This window comes from Lissotriton vulgaris, chromosome 2_1, assembly GCF_964263255.1.
Source record: "Lissotriton vulgaris chromosome 2_1, aLisVul1.2, whole genome shotgun sequence".
Lineage (NCBI taxonomy): Eukaryota > Metazoa > Chordata > Amphibia > Caudata > Salamandridae > Lissotriton > Lissotriton vulgaris.
The window spans coordinates 854749391-854773017 of record NC_141687.1 but is presented as its reverse complement, the minus strand read 5'-3'; the positions used below and the strand labels follow the sequence as shown (position 1 = coordinate 854773017).

At 44.8% G+C, this 23627-nt stretch overlaps 1 protein-coding gene across 1 annotated transcript in view; it reads right to left on the bottom strand.

Moving 5' to 3' along the window:
• RBM44 (RNA binding motif protein 44) overlaps positions 1-23627 on the bottom strand; it is a 1989784-nt gene that overhangs the window by 705449 nt on the left and 1260708 nt on the right. The window lies entirely within an intron of this gene.

Sequence of the window (23627 nt, the reverse complement as noted above, 5' to 3'; positions counted from 1 at the left end):
CCAAGTGAAAACACAACTTAAGGCATTTTTTTTCTGAGTCAGGAGGGGAGTAACGCATCCCTACAGAGTACCTCTCCTGCCCCTCACACCTACTACACTTTTGACAAACACAGAAGGACACTGCACATCAAGCAGAGTTCTTAAGCCCTGGAAAATTAATTTGAGCACTGTGTATTTTGCGACATAGCAAAACTATCTTTTTTTGTGAATCACCAGAGTAAGAAGATGGCTAGTAATACAAAGGTGTTTAGTTCACAAGTTGAGGTTTTCTTGGAATACTTTGTTTATGATATCTGCTGAGTTATGAATACATGGATGATGTACTGCTTGGATGGATACGTTTTTTTATCAGAAGCAGGTCTGTGCATCGTCAGTTAAAGAGCCTAGACAATAGTTTGTTCTTCATGGCAGTGCTGTAAATTTGAACTTGTTGAACTGTTGTTAACAATGAAAGGAAAACCTTCAGAGATAGATGGACCAAAGATTGTGTACCTTCAGATGGTGCAAGCAAGGTCCTCATCCCGCAAGGTGCAATAGTTTGGATGGGGTAAACGTGATGAAAAGGGAACTAGTTTCAGGAAGCTTCTCTTGTTGCAACACCAGCAAATGCATCCCTGGTGGAAAGAAATGAAGTTTGTTGCCCTAAATGTCCTGCCTTTGTCAACAGTGATCCTTATAACATTACTGAAGAAGCCTAATATAGAGTCTTGCACTGTGAACAATGAATACGGCCAACGTCATTGAGGCTAGGAGAGATGACATTTATCGAGGAGCTGAGATAGGAGTCGACAGGACTGGCTGGCACTTCTGTGAGATTGAATAGCTCTCCACAGAAAAAGGGCACTTTGCAAAACTGTTTGGGAAGTTTTTTTTTAGACATGACAGGTTTTGAACTGGAGTTGCTGAGAATTTCAAGCAATTCACTTGTTTACCTACTGGGTAGAGAAGGGCAACATTTGTGCAGAAATCCTGAAGAGTTCTCGCTTTCAGGCATGAAACTTTATTAGAAAATCGAAGTATCGGCATGTGAAAATGTCTGAAGGAAGGCTGCCACTATTGCCATGCATGTGGAGGCGCAATGAGCGGACTTCAAAACGAACAGCAAAGCTTTGTACAGACCAAGAAAATCTACAAAACGGGATGCTATGGCAGAATTAATGATCAAAAGCTAGTAAGACCTCCTAAACAATGTTCTAAATATCCTGTGTGATTCCTACACAAAGCTTTTCTTTCAATTGCTGGAGGCTCCCAGACAAATCAATGTAGAATAATCTTAACGACGTGGACACACAGGAAGCTTTCAGTGCTATTGCTGAGGATTCGCAGACTTTCCTGCTTGCTGTGCTCAATCTTACTCTCTCTGGCAGGAGGATTTGAGGTTTGCCTTTTGCATCCTGCTGAAGCGATCACAGAGTTAGGCTTTGTTTTTTGTCTTGGGAAAATTAGGTACGGCTCTGGAGGCACATATCTTTTTTAAAAACTTGGGAGAACCAGATGTGATGGTGGTAGATGTTCTGTATTTTTCTTCAACCAACTCCTTAATCCTTGGTACAAGTGACAAAGGTGGCCTTGGAGAAAAATTATATCCAACTTTCATTATGAAAGTGACAATGGTCCTAGGTGCTTGCACCTGGTATATTGAGCTTGGCTGTTCCTAAGTTGGACTTTATTATTATTTTTAAGTAAACTTTATTTGCTTTTCAATTTTTTGAACATTACAGAACATTTGATATTTTATTAGTTTCCAGTAGCTGTATTTATTACAACGGCTATGGATAACTGTATTAATATGGAAAGAGCAGGGTCCAAAGAGAAGCTACTGTTGGTAAAATGCACTTCATCATCATTTATTATCTATTTAAATGAACTCTCATGCACAAGTGTGTAGTTTCTTAGACAGGGCAGTCTTATTAAAGTCTTTATGGTCAATAACATATTAACTATTTGAACTGCTGACCTAGGCAACAGAAGGTTGGGGAGGCCATGAGGGGAGTAGGGGTACATGGATCTTTGATGAGCAGAGTATGAGCTGGTGGGAAGCATGGCAACACAGGAAGTTGAGCTGTTGGTGAAAGTGATGAGGGAGGTGATGGTGCAAGTTTACCAGCTTGGGTAATTTCTAAAACACCATACTCACCTGGGCGCATAAACATTCATACATTAAGCTGCCAATCCTGCGTTGAGGTTCAGAACTATCGTACTTGAATTTTAATTTACCTGTACACCTTGTCTTACCAAACATTTATACCTTATTCCTCTGGTCGATAGATCAGGTGGTTAGAATAATAGGCAAAAAATAACATTTACTTTATTTCTTTAAATGACCACGGACTCCGGAGAGTTTTAAAAACTTTATCTATGAAATATTTTGTGAGTCAAATACCAATACATGACAATCACCGTCTTGTCAAGGAGAAAAATAATGATGAAAGCAAAAAATTTAAAGGCTTAGAAATCTCACTAGACATTGGTACCTGGGTAGGGAGAGAAAAGGACACAATATAAGGACTTACCACACAGATTTATATTTACCTAGAATGGTGCGAGGACCAACCCTTGGCCAAGGGCTTGAAAGAAAGCGCACCCGACTAATCAGGAGCAAACAGGTCAGGACAGGAGCAAGACAGGACAGGACAGGTAACCTCTTCTAAGTGCAACACCAGCGGTACAACCCTCTCTGGTGCTATTCTCCTTCCCCTTCTAGATGGACAGAGTCTTCTCCTTCAGCAATCTCCAGATTTTTCTTTCAGAGTGCTCGACCAGCCCTCTGAGCTCATTGGCATCCACGATCTCCTTCAGCAAATGTTGGGTCAGTGACAGGTCTCTGACAAGTCGGACAATTAGCCATTAGGGAGGCAAAGAGTCGCTTTTACGCGGAGGGGATTGCCAAATCTAACAACAATAGTAAGGAGATTTTCTTAATTGTTAGAAGCTTTCTAACTCCTTGCGCCAAACATTTAGTCCTTCCAGCTTCATCACAATGGTGTGAGGAGCTGTCCTCTATTGAAAAATACAAACTATCCAATACATCTTGGGGATCAGGCTCCGGGAGCCAAGGGATTCTTTCTCTCTGCTCCCCTCAGCCCCCCCCCCCCTTCGCCCCCCTTTCAGCTACTCCTCTCATGAAGTTTTTGCCCATAGCTGGATCTGATACATTGGCCATTCTTGGATCTTCTAAGTCGGGTTCCCCAACTGATCCATGTCCAGCTAGAATCTTGGCCGAGGTGGTCCTTCCAGAGGTCACTAAGATTATCAATCTTCCTCTACAGACTGCCACTGTACCCCTGACTTGGAAACAGGCCAATCTCTTGCCTCTTTTAAAAAAAAACTCCTTGATCCGCTCAAACCCGCCAGCTATCGCCCCATCTCTCTCAACACGGCACTGTCCAAGGATTGCGAAAAGGCGGTCTTTCGACAGCTTGAGGCATATGTGGAAGCTTCCGATGCTCTACACCCGGCACAATCAGGTTTCAGGGCATCCTATAGTACGGAGACTGCACTGGTGGAAATGGCTGAGGCGATAAGAGAATGTTTGACGCGGGCGGCAGAGAAGCTTTGGTGCTACTCGATCGCTCTGCGGCCTTACATACAGTGCCCCACCAATTACTTCTTACACGGCTCTCAGACATTGGCATCGTGGGCTTGGCCTGGGACTGGTTGAAATCTTTTCTGGAAGAACGCACCCAGCAGGTCTGGATGCCACCCTTTTCATCAGTTGCCAGGAAAGTATCTACAGGAGTCCCACAGGGCTCCACTTTAAGCCATTTGCTCTTTAATATCTATCTGACTCCGTTGATCTTTCTGGCGAAGGAGCTGGGAGCAAAAATAATAGCCTATGCCGATGACACCCAGCTGCTTTTCACCTGGAAAGACTCTGACCTGTCGACCCAAGGGGCCCAGAAATGTCTTTCGTCGGTGTTTCAGTGGCTTGCACTTGCTCAACTGAAGTGCAATGAGAACAAGTCGGAGGTCTTCTTGTATGGTCAGTTCCCACCTGCCTTTAGAGAATCTTTGTGGCCTCCTGACTTTCCCCAACCAAACTCTGTGGACACCCCAGTCAAGAATTTGGGATATGGTTTGGAGAAGATCTTCGTTTCGCAACGCAAATTGAGAAACTTACCGGAGTGTGTTTTGGCACTCTAAAATTTTAAGACGATTCTTCCCTTTGCTGCCCAGGCCAGCTAAGGAAACAGTCGCCCGAGCTCTTATCCTGTCTCGCATTGATTACGCCAACGCTCTGTACTTCAGAATCCCAGGCTATCTGGTTCAAAAACTGCAGACCATACAGAATGCCGCGGCTAGACTTCTGTTTAACATCTCCAGAAGATCAAGCGTAAGACAGCACCTACGCGATCTACACTGGCTCCCTTTGGCATACAGTGTGCAATTTAAAGCTCTCACTCTGGCCCACAGAGCCCTGCACGGCCTGGGTCCAACGTACCTGATTAAGCGTTTTGCGTTCTATGCTCCGAGCAGGGCACTGCGCTCAGCCTCCCAATGCCGGCTGGTGACTCCTAGATTCCGTAGAATACGACTTGGCAGCCAGTCCCTTTCTGTGAAAACAGCTAAAGCGTGGAATTCTCTTCCCCTGGATTTAAGCGATATCCATGACTTTAGGTTATTTAAAAAACAAGTCAAAACCTTCTTTTTTGACCTTCCAGTTTAAACTCTTGTGCCTTGCCAGGATCCGGTAACTTCGCGCGCCAGGATAGTCTTGAGTAATTGTGCGTGATATAAAACGCCCATAACATAACTATCTAACTGACTAAGCCTACCTTAGTTATACCATTTTCAGGATATGTACCACCCACCAATGTTTCAATATTCATGTTTTCCCTGCATTCGATCGGTCAATGGGATGGGGAGAGGTCATCACACCATACTTATGTGAAGTCATCTTCTTTAGTTTAATTGTTCTATGTTCCCACCCTTAAATTTACTTTCCTAAGCTTTATTCCTCCCAGCAACAATCATATTACTTTTAATAAAATGTATTTTATTTGTTTGCATATTCTTCCCTTCTCCGGGTCAAGAGGTAAAGTTCTCAGGCGCATTGCTTGTGAGACAATTCTTGGCAGACATTCAATGTCACTGGAGGTTCAGGGTCTCAGTATGCATGCGTAGAATTCGGACAAGATTGAGTATTCATTCACCCCCCTGGCCCAAATATGAGCTAATAATAAAGTCAAAGAAGTGAGGTTCTTCGGTTTCCGACTTCGTCCCGTATTTGGCCGTTATTTTGTGTCCCGTCGCCATTTTGTGTTGCCCTCACTCAGGCAGCACGGCGAACGGAGTGTTTTTGCCTTTTCCAGCTGCTACGTGTCTCTTCTGTTAAAAAGTAACCCCCTGCCCTTGTTTACGTAACCAATGTCAGGGTCTGGCCGAGTTTACTAATCCAAGCCTGGGTTGATTGATTCCTGTCTCGACTGACTATTTGGCTTCCCCTATTCTTTCCTTACTTTATCTTATCCGACTGGCCTTCCCTATTCTCTCCTTGTATTCTCTTGTTACACAACTATCCTTTGAGGCACACAAATACGTCCTGCCACCTGCAAATCGGATTGTAGGCACTAGCACTGATTAATTTGTGGGGAGGAGTGACACACAGGGTCTGAGAGAGGGGCGTATTTGGGACACCTGATAGTTTGTTTTCCAACTTTTCCTATTGGCTAGCTTTCTATTTATTGGGAGTATATGTTGTAAATATGTGTGCTATAAAAGATTGTGCGCCACGGAATAAAGTGGCAGTCTCCTGAGAACCTACTCTGTACTTCTGGGACAACTGTGCTTAGCTGCAGCTAATAAACCTGGTTTTCTACGACCAACAGAGTGTCTCGTGTCTCTGTCCGACAAGGCAGGTGAACTCGGGGATTTAAGGAGTACCCTGCGCCGCCAGGCCAATAAGGCCCGGTTCTCCAACTGGTGCCCAACGTGGGGTGGCTTCAGTGGTAGCGGTACAGCCAGAGGGTCGTGAGAAGCCTCGCAAGAAAATTCTGGAGGATTCGCGAACCACGTTAAGGGACCCCTGTATGTCGAAGTGGACCGAAAGTCTTTTGCAGCGCAGCTACTCCTTTCTGACGGCTGCTGACGACTGCTGCCCTGACTGCCGCCCTGCCTTGGCCCCCTTTGGTGATGACTGGTATCGCGAGACGTTAGACGGACCTCTGTTGGCGTGAGAGAACACTTAGTTAAGTATTCGTGGGAAGCGCCCACTTCTTTGTTTTTGGGTTTTGTTATTCGACCATTGCAATAGCCGAAGCCAAGGGGTGAGTACGTTTGTGCTGTGTTATTCGCTTTAACCCCTTGAAGTTTGTAAACGGACCAGTGAATTAAAGATGCCTGGTTTTAGCAAATTTAGGAAGTTTTGTTGTCTTGGTTGTAATAGGGATTCCCGGCTAAAGGACTCTTGTCTGATTACTCCGGTTGGAACTCCCACATATGAGCTCTATTCCAAACATGGTGTTGGCCCCATTGCCTTTAACAAGGCGTGGATCCGATACACGAAGAAAGATGGTGTTTTACAGTGGCCACAAAATGGTAGCTTCGAGCCTGACATATTAGACCATCTAGAAGCAAGAAAAGCCCGGCTGGCGATGTTTGACTCTTTCCGCCTTTGGCTTAAAGAAGCCAAACAGAGAGAAATTAAGCAGGCAAAAAGAGACAAGAAAGCAAATGATATGACTATTATACAGGCTGCCCAGCAGTTCAAAGACAATGAGATTGATCGAGCGATTGAAGTCTCAGACAGACAGCATTGTATGGCAATAGATAGATGTTACCCTGTGTTGCCTACTTCTCCGCAGAGTAAGGATCTTGACGAAGATCCCTTAATGTCCCATTTGTTGAGATTGCATCCACCTTATGTACCAGGTGCTAATGCACCCCCATTGTTGCCACTTGTCCAGCAACCTGTTGTTCAACCAGTTGATCCAGCTCTTCCACAATTGCCCCTTCCAGTCTTGCCACCTCTGCCTCCTTTGCCACCGACTTCTGTACCTCAGTCTCCTTTACCCTCAGTTCCTCTTGTAACGGTCAGCTCTTCTCCTCCTTTACTTAATACCTTGTCTCCAGTTTTACTATCAGATTCTCCCACAGCTCGTAAACGGTTGTTCGATACTGTTTCTGGTCTTTTCTCCCCCTTCTTTGGGTCTTTTTCCATGACTCCTGCTCTGTCTCGAAGGCAATCCCGTAGTCAAATCCCAGGTTCCGACGAGCGAGTAACGTTGGACTCTCTTGCTCACAACTGGATCATGAGTGGTCCACCGTATAGTGTGCCCGATATCCTGAGTACCTTTATGCAGTGGAATGCGCCCACACAGAGATATGTTTTTAATGTTATGTGTGACAATCTTGTCAAAGGATGGGAGGATATGGATTTGGGTTCAGCTCCTCAGGGTCTGTTAGACGCACAGGCTCAATTTGATAAAGGTCTTATTGTGGATTCTGAAGTTGAAGATGCCGTTAGTACACTTGTCACTTTCAGGTCTTTATTTTCTTCTCAGACTATTCTTGAACCTGATCCTGCAGTTAGGCAGAAAATGAAACATTATCCTATGAGGGAAGTTCCTCCAGTATGGAGAGAAGAGGTTCCACAGGCAGGCAATATTCCGTGTGTCCCTGCTCATTTCCAGCGTATATGGGTACATGTCCCCTGGAAACGATCAGAAGTTTTGGCGCTCAAACAGTCTTTACCGGACCCTCGTAAAAATCCTGCTGGGTATTTTAAAGAGCTGTCCCAGACTGTTGATGCGTGTATTATGAATTTGGCCGATATTGATATGCTGTTGGGGAATGTAGTCCCACAAGCATTGTGGGCTCGGATTCGTAGGGAGGACCATGACCAAGCTTTAGGTGGTAATTGGGCTGCTATAACTGCCGCAGATGCAGCACAGGTAGGTGGTGCTAAGCCAGATGATTTGATTGCACAATTGCCCAGTAGAATCACCACTTTAATGAAAACGATGATGCCTGCCTTAAGTGTTAATTGGGATAAGTTAGCTGCGTGTAAGCAGAAGAAAGATGAGTGTTTCAGATTTCTTTACCCGTTTTGAGGAGAAGTTCATAGAGCACAGTGGTCAAGATTGAGTACTGAGGGTGGACAGCGATTATTCGTGGATAAATTCGTATTTAATTTACTTCCAGAATTGTCGCATAAATTGAAAGACTCGGAAAGATCATGGGCTGTTTCTTCGTCTGCACAGATATTAGCTACTGCTCAGTATTACGAGAATAAGGATAAGGAAGAAAAGGATAAGATCGAGAATAAGACTAAATAATTAAAAACTAAGGTTCTTTTGCAACAGGCTTATCCCCCTCGTTCTGCTCAGTGCCAATTTCAACAGCCTCCCCAGCTTCAGAGGTTGGTACAAAAACCTGAACCTTTTGTTCCGCGACCTTTGCTAGGTCCTAATCAATGTGCCTATTGTAAAGAGGAAGGTAATTTTAAGAATAGCTGCCCGGTTTTATTGCAGCGTACTGGTGGATTTCCAGGGCCGCGAGGCTGTGGTGGTTTTCAATCAGCACCTAGAGGTAGAGGGCGAGGTGCTTTGTCCCAAGGACAGCGTTCCTTTCCCCCTCAGAATTCTATGAATTATTTTGATCAGCAGAATACTAAGTCTGCGCAATATTACAATGACGATTATTGTATTGAAAGTGAGGCTCCGGATTTTTACACTAGTTAGGACAGCCATGGACAAAGCAAGGGAGTCATATCCATTCCAGTGGATCAGAATGGGTCTTATGTTGAAGTTGTTGCATTTGGTGTTTCAGAGCCATTTCTTTTGGATACTGGTGCAATGAGAAGTTCTATCATTCACTCTACACTCCCTGGGGCACCTTTGTCTGGCTTAACTAACGTTTCTGTAGGATTCTCTGGCGCCCCAGTTAGTAACCCGGTTTCTTGTCCTCTGTCTATCTCGATTGGTCCTTATAATGTGGAGGCCCTGCTCATTTTAACGACTGGTTGCGGCAAGAATTTGTTGGGCTTGGACTTGTTGAAACTTCTTCATGCAACATTGTATTGTTCCCCCTCTGGTGTACATCTTACTTTAGGTGAAAAGTTGGTTTCTCCTATGTATTTGTCTAAGGACCAACTCCCACCCGAATTGCATTCTCTTCCTGCTACGCTTTGGGCTACGGGTCCGAATGATGTTGGTTTCCTCCAGATTCCACCTTACGTGGTTACTATTAAGCCTAATGCTAAATTACCACGCATTCCTCAGTATAAGATTTCCAACGATGGTGAACGAGCTTTGTTGGCTATTATCTATGATCTGGTTCAGAAGGGTGTGGTCGAAGAAACGAGAGGAAATGTTTTCAACAGTCCTGTTCTACCTGTTATTAAACGCACTGATCCTTCTCAGCCTCCTGTGTATCGTTTTGTGATCGATCTTCGGGAGGTCAACAAAATTGTTGTCCCCCAGTTTCCTGTTGTCCCAGATATCACTGCCTTGCTCACAATGATCCCTGCTTCAGCTGCTTGGTTCTCAGTTATTGACCTCAAAAATGCTTTCTTCAGCATTCCTATTGCTGAGGAGAGTAGGGGTATTTTTGGCTTCTCTCTCGGAGGCCGAAGTCTCCGATTCAAACTTGCATCTCAAGGCTATTGTGAGAGTCTCTCCATTTATAGTCAGGCTTTAAAATCTCAGCTCGATGCTTTCATTTTGCCCCCAGGTGCCACTCTTATTCAGTATGTGAACGATTTGTTAGTTGCTGCCGATTCAGAGGATGTTCGTAAGGATGTGACTGTCTCACTGTTGCGTCATTTGTCTGACCTGCATCACAAAGTGTCACCCTCAAAATTGCAATATTGTCGCCAAGAGGTTACCTACTTAGGTCATCTCTTGTCTAAGGAGGGAAGACGATTGACCCCAGAACGTATTCAAGCAATCGCAAAAATGTCTGTACCATCCACACAAAGGGAGGTGTGTGCCTTTCTGGGCATTACCTCTTATTGAAGAAAGTGGATTCCAAATTTTTCTTTGTTGGCTAAACCTCTGCTGGAACTTACTCTGAAAGATACACCCCAACCTCTTCCTTGGACTGACGAATGTCAGAAGAGTTTTTCTGACTAACGTACGGCCTTGTGTTCTGCCCCTGTGTTAGGAACTCCAGATTATAGTAAGCCTTTCACAATCTACGTTCATGAAAGAGAAGGTTGCGCGTTGTCAGTTTTAACGCAACAATTTGGAGACAAACAACGGCCATGTGCCTACTTTTCGGCTACATTGGATCCAGTAGCCAAGGCATTGCCTCGTTGTCTCAGAGCTACAGCAGCAGCAGCGATCTCCATTCGTCAATCTGCTGGATTGGTACTGGATAACACTCTTGTTGTTATGGTACCACATGCAGTAGATACTCTTTTGAACAGAACAAAAACACAACATCTTACGAGTGCCCACTTGTCTGGGTATGAGCTGACGCTCTTGGTTAGTCATATACACATCAAGCGGTGTAATACTTTGAATCCAGCAACATTGTTACCCATTCCGGAAGAGAAAGACACTCAAGAACAGCATGATTGTTCTCTCCGAACAGAGGAGGAAACGAAAGGCAGAATAGACTTAACAGACAACACTTGTGGACCCGGATGGGATCCTATGGGTGGATGGGTCTTCTTTCAAGCTTCCTAATGGCGGGACGACTGTGGCCTATGCTGTTACCACCTTGTATACTGTAGTGGAGACAGCACGCATTACACAGAATTTAGCCCAAGCAGCTGAACTAATCGCCCTGATGAGAGCGTGTGTGTTGTCTAAGGGAAAGAGAGTGAATGTGTACACTGATAGCCAATACGCCTTTTCATTCATTCATTATTCTTGTCATGTCTACCCAGTACTGGGTTAAGATTAAAAAGAAAGCTAGCAGCAAAGTCCTTCTCAGTTAAATTAACACATATGTTCGAGGAGCACTTGATAGATAACAATTCATTAAGTTTCAAATAATACTATAAAACACTAAAAACAAGGCACCAGGAAACACTAAGATCAGGCCAGTTCCTATTATCATTATTCTAGTTTAAGTCACTCATTTTAAAGTGCAATATAAATCTAAATCAAATTCGATTACATGCACCACTTAATAGTAATATTTTCAGTCCAATTGCATTTATAGTTACATGCTGCACACACGTTCCAATAGGCATTACATATATACACAATTAGTTCAGGTACGATAGAGTACAAATCAAGGTGCATTTCAGATGCTAGTCTACAATCATGCCGACTGTCTACTTACATTTTATAGCCATTTCTCTTCCTGACTATCGCTACTGATAGGAAGCGGCTCAAACTAAATTCTATTGGGCGTGCAGTATCTCCTTTAAACACTTTCGCATCTTTAATGTGGCGAAGACCCAAAAGTTTACATATGGGTTTTAACCATTTTTTCCTTGCCTGTATATAAGCGGGGCATATAAATAGCACATGGGGCTCATCTTCCCTCAGGCCCATTTCACATAATTCGCATAAATCAGATCCAATACCACCTCTTGGTCCTTTATTGCAGTGCCATCCCGAAGTCCTAGATTTAATTTGGAGGGCATTATAGCGAAATTTTAAATATAACGATTTGGCCATATGTGGGTAGATTTAATCCATGAAGGAATCTAATTTCATGTCCATTTTTAGTTCAAAGAACCTGAGGGTCAGAATCCCCAAGTTGGGATTTCCCAACACAGAATCTTTGATATATTCCCAATACCTATTCTTTAGCAGTTTCTTAGAGTTGTTGCTAATCGAATCCGGGTCTGACCAAAAGCTACTTAACCCCAGCTTTATAAACCACTTTTTAATGTAGGCCAACCATGCTAAGCGTGTGGAGTTTTTTATTACCATTATCTCTTTTAACGCCTCTCTATAGTCCACTAACTCATTGGTGGACCAAAGACGGACCCAGTATAACAATGGGCGCAATGCAGCATGGTCATCTGATCGGCGGAAATTAAGATCCCATACAACCGGGGTAAGGGGAGTAGAGGCAGGTACACCTAACAGCTGTCTGATGAATTTATTTTCCTGAACTAAGAACGTGTCTTTTGAAACATGTCCCCAAAGTTCTGCATCATAAAGGGAAGCAGATTGTGCTTTATATTTGAACAAACTGATTGCTGGAGAGACTGATTTATAATAGCGATTTTTGTGTTTCCTTAAAATAGGAGTTTGATTCTGGACTAGTCTGATCTTTGAGGTTTCTAGTTGAGATTTCCAAGATATTTTACTATCTAATGTGATACCCAGGTACTTAAAACTTTGGACGTCTTCAATTTTTTCATTATTTATAGAGAACATTTTATTAAAACCTTTATGTGAGTTGATTGTCATGACCTTGGTTTTGGACGAATTAATTTCAAGCTTCATGTCCTGACAATACAACCGGAACGGCTTGACCACACAACATGGGAGAGTCATGCTCGCAGCCCAAGAGGGTGTCAGGGATGTCATTAACATAAAGGGAAAATAAAGTAGGCGCCATAACACATCCTTGCCTAACTCCTTTCACTATATCTATTTTCTCACTCAGCTCCCCATTGACTCTTGCAAAATTATTTTCATGCAGTCTGATCAGTTGTTGGAGAATATTCCCAGGGACACCCACATCATTTAGCGTTCTCCAAAGTTTCCCCCTTGGAACAAGATCAAAGTATGCTCTTAGGTCGACCAAGGCCACATATATATGGGAGTTCCTTATGTTAATATATTTCCAGGCCAAACATAAAAATCTAAAAACCTGGTCCACTGTACTAATTCTAGATCTAAAACCTGCCTGGTAATTTGTAAGAATAAAATGGTCCTCGACCCATGCACTAAGCCTACTAAGGAGTTGGCGGGCAACATTTTTTTGCAGCACATCGATCAAGCTAATAGGTCGATAATGGGATGGATTGGACCTATCGCCTTTCTTAAATATGGTCACGATTTCTGCGCCCCTCCAGGTCTCCGGGATTGGGGCCCCTCGGGTTATTTTATTTGTAAGTAAATTAATATAGGGGGCCCAAATAGAATCCTCATGCTTCCAGAGGTCCCCGGGTATTCTATCTGGACCTGGAGCATTGCCCGGTTTCACCGCCTTAATTGCTAGGATGGTCTCCGTTAAGTTAAAAGTTAAAGGGTTCTCATAAGGAGCTAGCCTAATTTGTTTTATTACACAATCTTCCTCTTCTCCCTTACAAGAATAGAGCGAGGAAAAGTGTTTAACCCAGGTACTTTCTTCAAGAAATCGGTCTTTTGTCACTGTAACCCGTTTCGTGCCTCTTGCACTTTGGCATGGCTCATAGTTTTGGTCGTTTGTGGAAGGAAAGAGGATTCTTTACTTCCCAAGGGACTAAGATACAGCATGGTCAGTTGGTAACTGACCTTCTCGAATCACTTGCTTTGCCTACCCAAATAGCGATAGTGAAGTGTAGTGCACATAAAAAGATCACTGACGATGTGGGCCGCGGGAATGCTTTTGCAGATGAGGTAGCAAAAGAAACAGCGAGGGACGCTACGAGTCGCATGTGTGTTGCAAGCCCTGCAAGCTGGGTCAGAGAAGGAGGAATGTGTGAGGACACAATAGAAAGTGTGAGAATGATTCAAGAAGAGGCTACTGAAAAGGAATTGAGTAAGTGGAGAGAAAGTACGGGAATGTTGGACGCAACAGGGTGTTGGACGGAATTGTCAGAACATCAGCGTTGGCTGTTACCAGACGCCTATGTACTGCCTGTAGTTACTATGGCGCATGGTCCAGCCCACATCAGTGCGAAAGGAATATGCGAACTTCTGGCTCCAGTATGGCAGAATGAAGGAATTCCTAAATGTGCGGAGAATGTGGTGAAACACTGAATCGTTTGTTTGATGCATAATCCAGGAAAGGGAACCACAATTCCAGCAGGTCATTTTGCTCCCCCTTCGTATCCTTTTGAGGTATTACTGTTCTGGTGGTGGTGTGCATCTTTTCCAGATGGATAGAGGCCTACCCCCTAAAGGACAATACTGCTTTGTCTACTGCCAAAGGCCTTTTGAAGGAATTCTTCCCGAGATTTGGTTTGCCGCAAATTGTCTGGAGTGACAATGCAAGTGAATTTGTAGGCCAAATTATGCAGAAGGTGTGTGCGGGGCTTGGTATTAGGCAGAAATTCCATGAGGCAAACCACCCTCAGTCAGCAGGTTTGGTAGAGTGCTATAATGGCACTCTCAAGCTCAAACTGGCGAAGATTCAAGCCAGCACGGGTCTTGCTTGGCCCGACGCTTTGCCTTTGGCACTTTTATCAATAAGAACAACTGTAGATTCTCGTTTGGGACTCAGCCCATACGAGGTTGTTTTTGGGCGCCCAGCTAACGTCTGGGGAGTCCCCGACCTAAAAAGTACTCTGACATCCCATATCCTATGCTGATTGATTACTTACATGACCTCACCACTAAATTGCGTGTTCTTCACCAACAGGTTCAAAACGCTTTGCCGGAGGCTTCTGCAGATCCAGGTCATTCCATTCAACCCAGAGACAGAATTTGGAACCTCGTTGGGGACCGCCTCGGGAAGTTCTGCTAGCAACACATACAGCAGTAAAAGTCGTCGGAAAGAAGAATTGGGTTCATGGCGTCCACTGCAAAAGGGTACCTTTGCCTTTTGACCAGTAGGTCCGTAAGGGTATAGGTGAAATTGAAAGGGTCCCTCGGTTTATACCTTTCAGTAGTGCACGTCTGGATCGAACAAACTCTGAAAAAGAAGACGACGACGTGCTGCAAAAAGCTGTACCATCACATCTGCGATAGAACATAACAAATTCAGAGACTTTGTTTCGAGAGCAAATGGTACCTGATAAGACTCGGTACAACTTAAGACCCAGATCGATTAAATACAATTGAACTTTTTCTTTCTCCTATTTCTGGTTACACTTCTGAGAGACATTTCTTTTCATTATCCATCAAGTTGCAGGGTCACGCTAGGAGTCTTAGGCTGTGACCAGAGTAGTGACAGTAGGTCTGCAGGACTTGCAGTGTCATAGGACGGCTAATAATCACAGCTAAGTGATCTAGGAAGATTCCCGTGAGCAACGCCTTAGAGAATGGATATTAAAGTGGAAAAGAATGATAAGAAGCAAGAAATGAAAAGGAAATATAAGAAATTGTTGGTTAGTCCATATGGCGTAACATTATTAGCCGGGACTTGGAAGCTATTAATTACCTAATTCTGCTGCTATTTGGATTTTAATAAGCGCGATTTTACATTGATGATTTTAAATTGCATATATTGCACAATAAGAGCTCGAACCGGAGCTAAATCGCCCCATTTAGTTGCGTCATCTTTAGTGAGGAGCAGGAGCTGGGCGAGCAGACCTGTGCTCCACACCTGCTTGTATAAAATGACACCCTGGCCCAGGAAGCGCAGCGGACGAGCGCAGCGGGCGTGCCGGCAGCGCGCCAAAGGCAAGCCCGTCTGCGCCCGTCCGCGCCCAGAGCCATGCCCCCTGGTTGGGTGCATTTAAAATCAGCTACGCGGTACTCCTATAACCGCAATACCTTGTGGGCGCTAGGGGGAAACGTCAATACAACAGGCTGCGTTACCATGAAAATGGGGGAAGACTGGTCGACCAATCCTCATCATTGCGTAAACTGTAAGCAGGCCCTTCCCAATCTACCTTGCAAACCAATACACTCACCACGGTTTCACACAAAACTACCGAGAGGAAAGAGCACGCCACAGTGAAATGTCTGTTACTTAATGCTAGATCCCTGGTGAAACACAGTATAGAACTGGCGAATCTAATACAGGACTCAAAAGTCATGATAGCATTTATAACAGAATCCTGGACAGACGCAGCTTCTGGCCCAGATATTGTTAAAGCCACTCCCCCGGATTATGATTGTTTTATTCAGAATAGAGAAAGAAAGAGAGGCGGAGGACTGGCTATTATTTATCACAAATCAGTCAGAGGGACCTTCCAGCCTGGCGCAACCGACCTAGACGAAGCGCTAGTTTTTAACTTTATACTATCTGACCACCAAACCCTCAGAGGCTGTCTACTCTATAGGCCCCCCGGGGCTAAAGCCCAATTTTGTACGGCTCTGAGTAGTCTGCTAGAAGAAGCTGTATGCGCTAAGACTTTTACACTACTAGGGGATTTTAATTTTCATCTTGAGAGCGTTTCAGACTTAGATACACAGGATCTTTTAGAACTGTTGCATGGGGTGAAGTTAAAGCAAAGGGTCAGTGGCCCGACACATAGGGCAGGACACACCCCCCCCCTCCTACACTAAGCAAGGTTAAAATACCACCCAGAAAGATCAGGAAATGGAAAAGCATAGAAGGTGAGGCACTTGAGGGTTTACTGAGAACCTCAATGATGCCGCCCGCCCCTCCCCCCCCCCCCCTCCCCCCCCCAGGAAATGTTGAGGAGGCGGCCACAGCCTACACGAGCTGGCTGGAGGCAGCATGCATGCAACTGGCACCCCCAAAAATCTATCATTCCACACGCTCAAACCCTTCAGCCCCCTGGTTTTCAGAACAGATCAGGGACCACAAAGTTCTCTGTAAAAAATTGGAAAGATCTTGGCGGAAAAACTACATGGAGGAGGATAAAAAACTACTCAACGCAGAGCTGAGCATGTACAAAGATGATCCGAATGGCTAATTGTGCGTTTTTCACCAAACGCATGAAGGACGCTAGTAACTCCCCAAAGGAAATATTTTGTACATGGTCATCCCTGGCAGCCCCCAAACCGGTGGAGATACCCCCAAGTCGTCAACTATGTGAAGACTTGGCCACGTTTTTTTTGGGAAAGGTGGAAAAGATTTTCTACTCTCTGGACAACCAAGTCATGATTGATGCCCCAGAAACAAACCCAGAGACTGATAGGAAAATGGAAACATTACTTAACTTCACCCAACTAGTGAGGAGGTAGCGAACCGGTTACAGAGGATAAAATCAGGCTCCCCTCGTGACCCCTGCCCAGCCACCATTGCAAAATTAGCTCCCTCTACCATTGCATCAGGACTTACCCCACTGTTCAATGTCATGCTGGATAGGGGGGAATTTTCCTTACGGTGGAAACAAGCATCCATTCTGCCCCTTCTAAAAAAATCTAACCTAGACGTGACCAACTTGAACTACTATCGGCCTATCGCCAGGTTACCCCTCCCAGCCAAAATCATGGAGAGCATACTAAACACGCAGCTGAGTACCTTCCTGGGGACAGGAGAGCGTCTAGATCCATCCCAGCATGGATTCCGGGCGAGGCACAGCACAGAATCGGCACTGATCAAGTCAGCCGAAGACATAAGAAAAGTGATGGATGCAGGTGGTAGAGCCGTCCTGATCCTGCTGGACTTGTCGGCGGCCTTCGACACGGTCCACCACAAGTTATTGGTGGACCGGTTGGGGGCCTGTGGGATTCAAGGAAAGGTACTCAAGATCTTGCAGGCCGTCCTATCCAGCAGGACCCAGACGGACGCCCTGGGGGACTTTGAATCGGACCCATTTGTGCTCCCCTGCGGAGTTCCTCAGGAGTCTTCCCTGAGTCCGACTCTTTTTAACGTGTACGTTTCTACCCTGGCGCCAGTTATTAGATCCTTTGGCTTTAACCTCACATCTTACGCAGACAACATGCAGATTGTGGTGTCGCTGCTTCCGGGTGAAACGGAAAGCACGGCAGATAGGTTCAGAGGTTGTATGCGGGAGGTCAGTAACTGGATGGCAGAAAACTGCCTTAAGCTCAATTCAGCAAAAACGGAAGTGTTGCTGTTTGGGTCCAGAGATAACTTCTGGTCCCCTCGATGGTGGCGAGAGGAAATGCCCCCCCCTCAATGGTTCCGAAGGTCAAAAACCTGGGTGTACTGATGGACAACTCTGTCCTTCAGGCCACAAATAAACGCGCTGTCTTCAGCTACCCACTATGTGTTAAAAACTATTCGAAAAGTCCTGCCGTTTCTTGCAGACGAACATAGGAAGACAGTGGTAACAGGATTGGTGATGTCCCGACTGGACTACTGCAACAGCTTGCTGCTGAATGCCCAACAGGGGCTGCTAAACAAACTCCAAATCCTGCAGAATGCAGCAGCCCGCCTGATTACGGGTACACCCAAGTTTGCCTCGGTAGCACAGGATCTGGTGAAGCTACACTGGCTACCGGTACGTAAAAGAATAGTCTTTAAAACGCTCTGCGTGATCTTCAAGGCACTGCATGGCCTAGGCCCCCAATGTATGACTCTGCTCTTCCAGTGGTACAAGCAGTAAGATCTGGTTGTAGTCCCAAGAATCGTGAAAGCTCGGTGGGGGGGCAGGAGTTTCTCCCTGGGAGCTGCGAAGGCATGGAATGCGCTGCCGTTTAACCTCAGACAGATATCAGACCTGCTGTCATTCAGGAGAGCCCTAAAGATGTGGCTCTTTACACACTAACTCCTCAGCTCATGCATACTAGTGCTCACTCAGCGCCAGGACACCTTCGGGTAACAGTGCGCTTTAAAAATGTGAAAAATAAATAAATAAATATGTTTATGTATTCTATTGGCTTGTGTGAGTTGGGTTGTCCACACTATGCAGCAAGCACCTGTTCCAACTTCTGTTTCCTTGTCTTTTCCTACTACTGCCTCCCCGCATCAGTTCCATACACTCCCTGAACATGAGCAAATTCGGAGAACGGAATACTTCAACAATTCATTCATCCAGTTGTTACATCAGCATCAATTGGTAGTCAATACGACTGACTGTAGGGTTTGTGGGCTCATGCCCCATAACACAGAGAGGGGGATGCCATATTTAGTCCTTCCATTTTCCTACGAAGGTTCCACTTGGGCCTATTAGGCCATGTTTTCTAATGTATATCAGAACCAATATCCTCCTGGTAGTTCATATGGTGGTGGAGCAGATTTTAGTCACAGTTCTTTGATAAAGGGAATAGTGACCATGGCTAGAATTGACGAAATTAGTAAGATTCCAGTTGATGAGAAACGAGCGTATGATGGTTGGAACGTGACTCGTTATGTTACTAGCCTTACAGATAAGGCTAGACGAAGGAGATTCCCACCAATTTGGACCATACCTCATCGAGGTAATCTGTCTGCAGATAAATGGCCAAAATATTAGGAACCAACAGGAAAAGAGTGTTTGTTCCCATACATACATTTATTCACCCCAGATTTATTCACCGTTAGTGCCATCACAAGGCACATACTTTGTCACGATAGAGCCTGCACGTGGCTTCCTACCTACTTTTCAGGAACTTGTTACGTGGCTTTTCTTCTCCCTCCGACATATACTGCCCCTTCAGGTCATCACAGAAAAAGACATGGCAGAGGGGTTATTGATTCTAAGGACACAACAGGACAAGAAGGAGGTGACTTTATCAAAGGGTTACTTCCTTTCTGGGGTCCAATGGCCAATAGCAGAAACATTAGACAGTTCGCGTTGTTGAGGCTACCATAAATATAACTTCTAGAGCCTTGAGTAATCTAACAGGCGAACTTCAGGCGGATCGCCTTAGGACTTTGCAGAAGAGGATGGTTTTAGACATTGTTCTTGCAGATCGTGGAGGGGTCTGTAAATTGATTAGGTCTAGTTGCTGCGTTTATATTCCTGATAATGTCTCTACTGTATACCAAGCTATCTCTAAATTGCATGTAATTTCCGAGTCTATACACCAGGACACAGGGGATTGGACTGTGATGGGATGGTTTTGGGGACTACTGTCCACATGGGGATGGAAGGTATTAACCTTCCTTGGAATGGTTTGGGCCATCATTTTCTCTTGTTGTCTTTCTTTACAGTGTGGCCCTGCCATCTGCGGTCTTTGTGCCACCATGTGTGTCCCAATGCCTGTGTCACAGAAAACAGAGAACATTAAAATGATGTTGCAGCAACAGCTCGACGACCTCATGGCCATTGACATCGACTCAGATTAACTTGAGTCCTTTGAGTTTTGCCTGAGTAATGGCAAAAGGAGGGTCTGAGGTTCTTCGGTTTCCGACTTCGTCCCGTATTTGGCCGCCATTTTGTGTCCCGTCGCCATTTTGTGTTGCCCTCACTCAGGCAGCACGGCGAACAGAGTGTTTTTGCCTTTTCCAGCTGCTACGTGTCTCTTCGGTTGAAAAGTAACCCCCTGCACTTGTTTACGAAACCGATGTCAGGGTCTGGCCGAGTTTACTAATCCAGGTTTGGGTTGATTGATCCCTGTCTCGACTGACTATTTGGCTTCCCCTATTCTTTCCTTTCTTTATCTTATCCGACTGGCCTTCGCTATTCTCTCCTTGTATTCTCTTGTTACACAACTATCCATTGAGGCACACAAATATGTCCTGCCACCTGCAAATTGGATTGTAGGCACTAGCACTGATTAATTTGTAGGGAGGGGTGACACACAGGGTCTGAGAGAGGGGCGTATTTGGGACTCCTGATAGTTTGTTTTCCAACTTTTCCTATTGGCTAGCTTTGTATATATTGGGAATATATGTTGTAAATATGTGTGCTATAAAAGATTGTGCGCCACGGAATAAAGTGGCAGTCTCCTGAGAACCTACTCTGTACTTCTGGGACAACTGTGCTTAGCTGCAGCTAATAAACCTGGTTTTCTACGACCAACAGAGTGTCTCGTGTCTCTGTCCGACAAGGCAGGTGAACCCTGGGATTTAAGGCGTACCCTGCGCCGCCAGGCCCATAAGGCCCGGTTCTCCAGAAGGACATGTTAGAATACGAAAATAAATGAATGCACTGTATACCACTTATTTCTAATCTAATCCCATTATTTTATTTTAACTATCGCATTAGCAAGACACGGATGGTTTAATTTAAGCAAAGCATATTCATTAGCATGCGAGATTCAAAGCGGCCATTTTCGGCACTACTGCGCAGCTGCAAAGAATTCCCACCAAAAGCAAAGGACGTCATACTACGTAGATTCAGTAGACGCATGTGCAATAGAGTTCCTGCGTTTTCGGCAGCCATATTAAGACACTCAAGTTACTGGTTAGTAAAGCACATTAAAAAGCTTCTCTTAGATACAGAAAATGTTGTGTGGTGCAATTATTAGTACTCACAAAACATGTTGGTTATTTCGTTACATGTTATTTTGAGAGTATTGAGTCCAAGGAAGTTTCTTTACGTATGAAACCTTGCTCCATCAGAGGCACTCAAATTAATGGAATGAATGTACGAGATCTTAGGTGATGCCTGTTGCTAAAAGGCGAGGCCGGATTCTGGAATGAGTTGATGTTGCAGATTTAGAGAGGACCTGCCTCAGAAATGGTGTTTTTCAATTGCTCCAGCAGGAAGTCCCAAATTACTGCTAAGTGGTTTTTATGGTGACTCCTAGCCTTTCCTCTGTGCACTGTGGCGCTTTTGGAATTGCCCCATTTTTAAAGTGTCCGAAACCAGGCTGCTGTGAAGGGGCATGGGAGGATTTCCACTCCCTGTGGGAAGTAATTGCTCATTTAGTTAGAATGAGTGCCAGGTTAGTAAGTCTTGTGGCTGTGTGGTATTTCCTGGACCTTTTGTATATCCCAATGCTATGGAGGGATAGTCCAGGGGGAATGGGTATGGATGTGATGGAGGTCGGTAGTTCAGTAATATTGGTCCTATACAGTCTGTTACTTGGGCAACTCCAAAGTATGTGCATGAAGTCTGTCACTTGGGCTAAGTAACCGGGACATGGCGATAATACATATGGGAAACTGTAGTGATGGTCTTCAGTGACAGATATGCTGTATGAAGTATTGTATCAGCTTACATTTAGAATGATAGGACACTGAATGTAGTAAATTCGAGTCTTTGGGACCATTCTTTGTCACAAAAGGCTCGGTCAGCCTCTTCCTCCCATCTGGGAAGCTTGTGGGATTAAGTCCCTGTACAACTATGAGATATATTTATGCCAGAGACACATAATGTATAAGGCTCGACTAATTGGTTGAGGCTCGGGGGGAGGATTCGTAATTGGTCAAAGCCCATGTAGGGTGCAATGGACAGATTATATAGTAGGTCTTGACCCCTATAGAGGTTGTGATTATCCATAGGTTCTGAGAAGAAGAGTAAGCAGGTGTAGGAAAGCAGGATCTTCTTTCATGGTTATGTTAGCTTTTTTCTTTTTTTTAGCTTTTTATGGAGCGCCTTGTTACTCCAACTAGGATTGTCCCCACGCTGAATTCCGATTGACCAAACAGGCAACAAACTGCTCCCCTTTTTTATTATGTGTGGCTCTTTCTGAAAATCTAAGTTTTGAAGTGCTTCCGAAAAGAAGTTGTAGTTGATTCTATTGTTTAGCTGCCAGGAACTTAAAAGAGCTGCCACCAAGGCACTTTCTGCAAAATTTAGGAATTCTGGACAAGCCTATTCCAGCTGATTTAAGGCAACCATTGAGATGGTAGGGTGGAAGGAGGTAGCCAGGACCTTTTTCCTGGAGTATCTTATGGACAAAACACATGGCTTTGAAGGATATCCTATCCTCAATTGGGAGCCAGTGGAGTTTTACCAGGGCTGACCCCGTAGGGACACGTCTGGGAATACTCAACAGCAGACGAGCTGCCGAATTTTGTACCCAGTGTAGCATTTGAATACTCCTCTTAGAGGCCCCCAGATAAAAAATGTTGCAATAATCCAGCAGTGATACGAGACCCTGGACTGCCATTCTTTTTGCAGAGTCGGGAATAAGCCCTAAAATCTTCCGAATCATTTCAGGATACCAAAGCAGGTGCCTGGAATGGTGGAGATTTGGTCTACAAAGGATTGGGTGTGATCAAACCACACGCCAAGATTTTTTTACTTAAGAGTTGGCGGTAGGCAGAGGGCCTAATTCATTGGGCAACCATAACGTGGACCAGATAGACGGTTGTTTCTCTACCACCAAAATGTCGGTTTTATTGCCATTAAGTCTCTGGAAACTGTTCTTCATCCAGATAAACCAGGATTAATTTTAACTTCCGCAGCTTGATTATCCTGAGCCAGAGTTATAATCAATTGGGTGTCATCAGTGTAGGATACTATTTGAATGCCATGGGCCTCAATTATTTCAGCCAACAGTTGCATATGTAAGTTAAACAGGTCCGGTCCTGAGGCACTCCCTGTTCCAGCGACCGAGTCGTGGAAGTAAACGACTGTAGGGTGACCTGAAAGGTGCGTACCTCCAAGAAGTCTGCTAGCCAACCCAGCACAGTGCCTCCCACCCCTGAAATCTGTAGACTGTCTAGTAACAGTTCAGGGGAGACAGAGTCAAAAGCGGCACTTAAGTCAAGCATGACTAGTGCAGCCATCTTACCTTCGTCCGCCACTTGGCAGAGAGATTTCGACGGAAATAGGAGAGATTCTGTGCTAAAAGATGGCCTGAACCCCGATTGTGTCTTATAAAAAAGTGCATTTTCTTCCACAAACTTCATCAGGTGTTGATTGATGAATTTTTCAACAGTTTTTGCAAAAAAAGGCAGAAGAGATATAGGTCTTAGGTTCTCAGGTGCAGAGGGATCTAAAGTTGGTTTCTTCAAGAGTGGAATCACCATGGCATGCTTCCACTCCTGAGGAACATGCCCATAGACATAGGATAGGTTAAGCAACTTAGCAAGTATCGGAACAATAGCTTCCCTGCCTCGTCCTAATATAGCACGGGGAAGGGGGTATAGAGGAGAGCCAGACTTTACTTTTAGCATCAGGCTATTCGTTTTGGGATCAGAGA